The following is a 6787-nucleotide window of genomic DNA, read 5'->3' as shown; positions in this document are numbered from 1 at the left end:
GTTAAGTGCTTACTAAGTGTCAGGCACTGTACTACTGTACTAAGTACTGGGGTAGATTCAAACTAATCAGGTTGGGCACGGTCCCACTTTGGGCTCCCAGTCTTAATTCCCATTTTACAGATGAGGTAACTAAGGCACAGAGAAGTGAAGTGACTTGCCCAAGGTCACAGAGCAGACAAGTTGCAGAGCTGGGATTAGAATCCAGGTCCTTCTGACTCTCAGGCCTGTGCTCTTTCCACTGGGCAATTAATGGGCAGTCTCAGAGGAATGCCCTCAGTTGCCCTTCAGTCAAAGGCAAAGTTGGTGATTCTGTTGTGGTTGTATGGTATTTGTTGATGATGATGATGATGGTATTTGTTAAGCGCTTACTATGTGTGGTGCACTCTTCTAAGCACTGGGGTGGATACAAGTTAATCAGGTTGGACACAATCCCTGTCCCACAAGGGGCTCACAGTCTTAATCTCCATTTTACAGATGGGGAAACTGAGGCCCAGAGAAGTGAAGTGATTTACCCAAGGTCACACAGCAGACAAGTGGTGGAGCTGGGATTAGAACCCATGACCCTCTGACTCCCAGGCCCATGGTCTAGCTGCTAGGCCACACTGAAGGTTTCATGGAACTCTCCCAAGTGCTTGGTAAAGTGTTCAGCACACAGTAAGCACTCAGTAAATACAATTGGCTTGTCTTATCTTTTGCCGTCGAGTCATTTCCGACCCATAGAGACACCACAGAGGCATCTCTCCCAGAAGGCTCCGCTCTCCATCTTCAATCATTCTGGTAGTGGGTCCATAGAGTTTTCTTGGTAAAAATCCGGAAATGGTTTACCATTGTTGCCTTCTGCGCAATAAACTCGAGTCTCCGCCCTCGACTCTCTCCTGTGCCGCTGCTGACCAGCACGGGTGAGTTTTGACTTGTAGCAGGTTGCCTTCCACTCGTTAGCCACTGGTCAAGCTAGGAATGGAATGGGTAGGCCTCTGCTTGGCTCTCCCTCCCCTAGCTGAGACTGGTAGAGTACTGGAAACTCTCCAGGTTCCACCCTGAGAGGGGCAGATGTAATTGGCTGACCACTAAATGCCAGGGTAGATACAAAATAATCAGTCCCTGCCCCATGTGGGATTAACAGCCTTCGATAGTTCAGCACAAGCCTTCGATAGCTCAGCTGGTAGAGTGGAGGACTGTAATGGTTGCCTCTCGGTCATCCTCAAGTCACTGGTTCGATTCCGGCTCGAAGGACCTTAGAGAAGCAGCGTGGCTCAGTGGAAAGAGGTCAGAGGTCATGGGTTCAAATCCTGTCTCCGCCACTTGTCAGCTGTGTGACTCTGGGCAAGTCACTTCACTTCTCTGCGCCTCAGTTACCTCATCTGTAAAATGGGGATTAAGACTGTGAGCCCCACGTGGGACAACCTGATCACCTTGTATCCTCCCCAGGACTTAGAACAGTGCTTTGCACACAGTAAGTGCTTTCCAAGTGCCATCATTATTATTATTTATTATTAGCAGCCCAAAGCAAAGGGAGAACTATAAGAATGCCCATTTTCCAGATGAGGAGTTGGCAGTACATACCTCATACTTCGTTCCACTTCCCTGCAGATTCTTCAAGGAACGAGTCATTCACTCTGTTGTCCTCTCCCAAGAGCTTACTACAGTAGTCTGAACACAGTTAATGCTGACTGATCGACTGATTGATTAATTGATTGATATTCGAGCTTGGGTCTGGGAGTCATGGGTTCTAATCTCAACACCGCTACTTGTCTGCCGTGTGACCTTGGCCAAGTCGCTTCAGTTCTCTGTGCCTCAGTTCCCTTATCTGTAAAATGAGGATTGAGACTCTGAGCCCCACGTGGGACAGGGACTTGTGTCCACCCCAGCGCTTAGAACAGTACCTGCCTCTTAGTAAATGCTTAACAAATATGGTAATTATTATTACTTTGGCTCATTAGGGGCCTGGGAATCCTCAAGTGGAGCAGAAGCCAGAGGGAGGCATGGAGCCACCCAGGAACCCTAGTGCTGATGCTGGAGAGCCCTTTACTGTCTCAACTTTACTCCAGGGCAGTAGACATGACCCAGTCTGGTGGACCATCCCCAACAACCACCAGAAAGTTAATGTGGCTTTGTGGAAAGAGCACAGGTCTGGGAGTCAGGGGACCTGGGTTTTTAATCCTCACTCTGCCACTTGTCTGCAAGATGACCTTGGGCAAATTGTTTAACTTCTCTTGGCCTCAGTACTCTGATCTCTAAAATGGGGATTAAATACTTGCTGGCCACCCTTTTTTTTTAAAAAAAATTGTATTTGTGAAGCACTTACTGTGTGCCAGGCATTATACCCAATGCTGGGGTAGATAATCAGGGTGGACATAGTCCCTGTCCCATATGGGACTCCTAGTTTTAATGCCCATTTTACCGATGAGGTAACTGAGGCCAAGAGAAGTTAAATGATTTGCCCAAGGTCACCCAGCAGACAAGGGGCAGAGTGGGGATTAGAACCCAGGTCCCTTGACTCCCAGGCCTGTGCTCTTTCCACTAGGCCATACTGTTCTCTGAGATCTACACTAGCTATTGGTATTTTTTCTCTTATCAGGTGAACTGCTGGATCCCACTTGGAGTAGCCCAACTCCAGTGTTTAGGGAGGACGGAGCCTTTCAATCGCAACCCAGTGAACCTTAGAAGAAATGTGCAGTACCTTTTTTAAAAAAATGGTATTGCCCAGTGCTTGTTATGTGCCAGGCACTGTAGAAAGAAACTAGCAGGGTTGGACAAAGTCCTTGTCCCAGACAAGGCTTATAATTTTCATCCCCATTTTATATATGAGGTAACTGAAGCATAGGAAAGTTAAGTGATTTGCCCAAGGTCACACAGCAGACAAGTGACGGAGCTGGTTTAGAACCTATGTCAGTCAATCGTATTTATTAAGTGCTTACTGTGTGCAGAGCACTGTGCTAGACGCTTGGGAGAACACAATACAACAGACACTCAGGCCCATGCTATTTCCATTAGGCCACACTGCTTCTTATGCTGTACTTAAGGAAAAGGTCCCAAAATAATAATGATGGTATTTGTTGAGTGTTTACTATGTGCCAGACACTGTTTTAAGCACTGAGGTGGTTACAAACAAATCAAGTTGGACACAGTCCCTGTCCCATGTGGGGTTCCCAGTCTCAATTCCCATTTTACAGATGAGGTAACTGAGGCACTGAGAAATGAAGTGACTTGCTCAAGGTCACACAGCAGACAAGTGGCAGAGCAGGGATTAGAACCCACGACTTTCTGACTCTCAGGCCCCTGCCTTATCCATTCATTCATTCATTGAATTGTATTTATTGAGTGCTTACTGTATGTAAAGCACTTGGGAGAGTACAATACAACAGATTCCCTGCCCACCCAAGCTCACAGTCTAGACAAGGAGATAGACATTAGAGAAGCAGTGTGGCTTATTGGAAAGAGTCCGGGCTTGGGAATCAGCGGTCATGGGTTCTAATCCCGGCTCTGCCGCTTGTCAGCTCTGTGACCATAGGCAAATCACTTAACTTCTCTGTGCCTCAGTTACCTCATCTGTAAAATGGGAATGAAGACTGTGAGCCCTACGTGGGACAACCTGATTACCTTGTAATAATAACGTCGGTTTTTGTTAAGCACTTACTATGTGCCAAGCACTGTTCTGAGCGCTGGGTTAGTTACAGGGTAATCAGGTTGTCCCATGTGAGGCTCCCACTCTTAATCCCCATTATACAGATGAGATAACCGAGGTACCAAGAAGTTAAGTGACGTGCCCAAAGTCACACAGCTGACAGGTGGCGGAGCCAGGATTAGAACCCACTACCTCTGACTCCTAAATCCGTGCTTTTTCCACTGAGCCATGCTGCTTGTATCTAGCCCAGTGCTTAGAATGGTGCTTGGCACATAGTAAGCGCTTAACAAATACCAACATTATTAATGTAGCTAAATAAGTAAATAAATAAACATCCACTCTACCATGCTGCTTCTGCAGTATACCTTTCTCTGATGCTCTCTCAGCTTCCTGTTGCCTTCCGTGCTCTTCCCCTAAACCCCAAATCTCCCAGGCTCAATGGGAAAGCAACATGGTGTAGTGGAAAGAGCACAGGCCTGGGAGTCAGAAGGTCATGGGTTCTAATCCCTGCTCTGCCACTTGTCTGCTGTGTGACCTTGGGCAAGTCATTTCGCTTCTCTGTACCTCAGTACCCCCTTCTATAAAATGGGCGGTAAGACTGTGAGCCCCATGTGGGACGGGAACTGTGTCCAACCTGATTTCTCTGTATCCACTCCAGCGCTTAGAATAGTGATTGACACCTTGTAAGCGCTTAACAAATATTATTACTATTATTATTATTATTACTTCGGGGAACTGGCCCCGTGCAAACCAAACTTTAGAGCAGGACTGCCACCCTGTGGTCATTTGGGGAATAGACTCTCTGGGTGCATTCATTCATTCATTTAATCATATTTATTGAGCGCTTACTATGTGCAGAGCACTGTACTAAGCGCTTGGAATGTACAATTCGGCAACAGATAGAGACAATCCCTGCCCAATAATGGGATCACAGTCGAAACAGGGGAGACAGACATCAAAGCAAAACAGAACAAAACAAAACAAGACTACATCATCAAGATAAATAGAATCAAGGAGATATACACCTCATTAACAAAATAAATAGGGTAATAAATAAACCCTTAGTCATAGAACACGGTGTCCCTCTTCTTTGAAGAAGACTTTCTGTGGCACTTATTAAGTGCTTAACTAAACACCCAAGGACAGAACTAAGTCCTGAGGTAGATACAAGATAATCAGGTGGGACCCAGTCCCCGTTTCACATGGGACTCAAAGTCTAAGTAAGAGGGGAATCAATTAAGTAATAATAATAATGGAATCTGTTAAGCACTTACTATGTACCAAGCTCTGTTCTAAGGGCTGGGATAGTTACAAGGTCATCAGATTGTCCCACTTGAGGCTCACAACCTTAATCCCCATTTTTACAGATGAGGTAACCGAGGCACTGAGAAGTTAAGTGGATTGCCCAAAGTCATAGAGTTGACGAGTGGCAGAGCCGGAATTAGAACCCACGACCTCTGACTCCCAAGCTCGTGCTCTTTCCACTAAGCCACACTGCTTATCAATCATTCAATCAATCAATGATGTTCATTGAGCATTTACTATGGGCAGAGCACCGTACTAAGGGTTTGGGAGAGTATAATTAGGAGATACGCTCCCTGCCCCTAATGAGCTTTCATTCTAAAGTAGGTCACTGAGAAAGATAGAGCATGAGCCTGGATATTAGAAGGTCATAGGTTCTAATCCCAGCTCTGCCACTTGTCCGCTGTGTGACCTTGGACAAGTCACTTTACTTCTCTGGGCCTCAGTTACCTCATCTATAAAATAAAGATTGAGAATATGACTCCCACATGGGACAGGGACTGTGCTCAACTTGATTTGCTTGTATCCATCCCAGCGCTAAGTATAGTGCCTGGTGCATAGAAAGCACTTAAATGCCATCACTAATAATAATAATAATAATGTTGGTATTTGTTAAGCCCTTACTATGTGCAAAGCACTGTTCTAAGCGCTGGGGTAGACACAGGGGAATCAGGTTGTCCCACGTGGGGCTCACAGTCTTAATCCCCATTTTACAGATGAGGTAACTGAGGCACAGAGAAGTTAAATGACTTGCCCACAGTCACACAGCTGACAAGTGGCAGAGCCGGGATTCGAACCCATGACCTCTGACTCCAAAGTCCGTGCTCTTTCCACTGAGCCAATCCTTATTATTATTACCGAATCCCTATTTTACAGATGAGGAAACTGAAGTACTGAGACGATAAATGGCTTGCCCAGGGTCATACAGCAGGCAAGCAGTGGAGCCAGGAATGAACCCGATGGTCCTCTGAGCCCCAAGGCTGTGCTCTTTCCACTGAGCCATCCTCCTTTCACTTTGGCCGCCTCAACTACAGACACAAAGCATTCTGTGATGAGTACCACTGAACTAAATCAGTCTGTGAACAACTCATCCTCTCAACTCTCCAGGCATTTCTGGGTTGGAGTTCATATGGGTGTAAACTGTCTGTGCATCTCTTCAATCTCCCCTATCAGAATGGGCAGCTCCCCAAGAGCAGGGAATAAATAGGTCCCCTATCTAGTATGGACATCAAGCACTTCTCTCTGCTTTTTGGGGGGGTTTTAGTCAAGCTTAGCCTTGATAACGACGACGACCCTTTCTGCGTCAGTGGAGGCTGGACTGATGGGTGAAGGTGGTTCTAGGGAAGAAGCATGTCCTAGTGGATAGAGCACGGGCCTAGGAGTCAGAAGACCTGAGTTCCATTTACTGGCTCCACTACTGGTCTGCTGTGTGACTTTGGGTAAGTTACTTAATTTCTCTGCAACTCAGTTCTCTCGTCGGGTTTAAATTTTATTTTCTCATACTAAGACTCTGAGTTCTGAGCCCTGGGACAGGAACTGTGTCCAATCTGATTATCTTGTGTCTATCCCAGGGCTTAGTACAGTGCTTGGCACCTAATGTGCTTAATAAGTATAATAATAATAATCTAATGCCAGCTCTACCACTTGTTTGTTGTGTGATTTTGGGCTTATACTGATATCTGTTTCAACCTCTAGACTGTAAACTCGTTGTGGGCAGGGGATGTGTTTATTCATTTGATCGTATTTATTGAGCACTTACTGTGTGCAAACCATGGTACTAAGTGCTTGGGAGAGTAATTTATAATGATAAATAGATACATTCCCACCCACAATGAGCTCACAGACTAGAGGATGAGACAG

At 45.9% G+C, this 6787-nt stretch overlaps 2 non-coding genes across 2 annotated transcripts; one reads left to right on the top strand and one right to left on the bottom strand.

Moving 5' to 3' along the window:
• Positions 1-909: 909 nt before the first annotated feature.
• Positions 910-1047, bottom strand: LOC114813403. The gene has a single exon (XR_003761124.1). It is a non-coding gene; the product is annotated as a small nucleolar RNA SNORA7 (small nucleolar RNA).
• A 97-nt stretch (positions 1048-1144) lies between these two features.
• TRNAY-GUA lies at positions 1145-1233 on the top strand. The gene is given in 2 exon segments: positions 1145-1181; positions 1198-1233. It is a non-coding gene; the product is annotated as a tRNA-Tyr (tRNA).
• Positions 1234-6787: the final 5554 nt, after the last annotated feature.

This window comes from Ornithorhynchus anatinus, chromosome 7 (assembly GCF_004115215.2).
Source record: "Ornithorhynchus anatinus isolate Pmale09 chromosome 7, mOrnAna1.pri.v4, whole genome shotgun sequence".
NCBI classification, from domain to species: domain Eukaryota; kingdom Metazoa; phylum Chordata; class Mammalia; order Monotremata; family Ornithorhynchidae; genus Ornithorhynchus; species Ornithorhynchus anatinus.
This window is presented reverse-complemented; position numbering and strand designations above follow the sequence as displayed.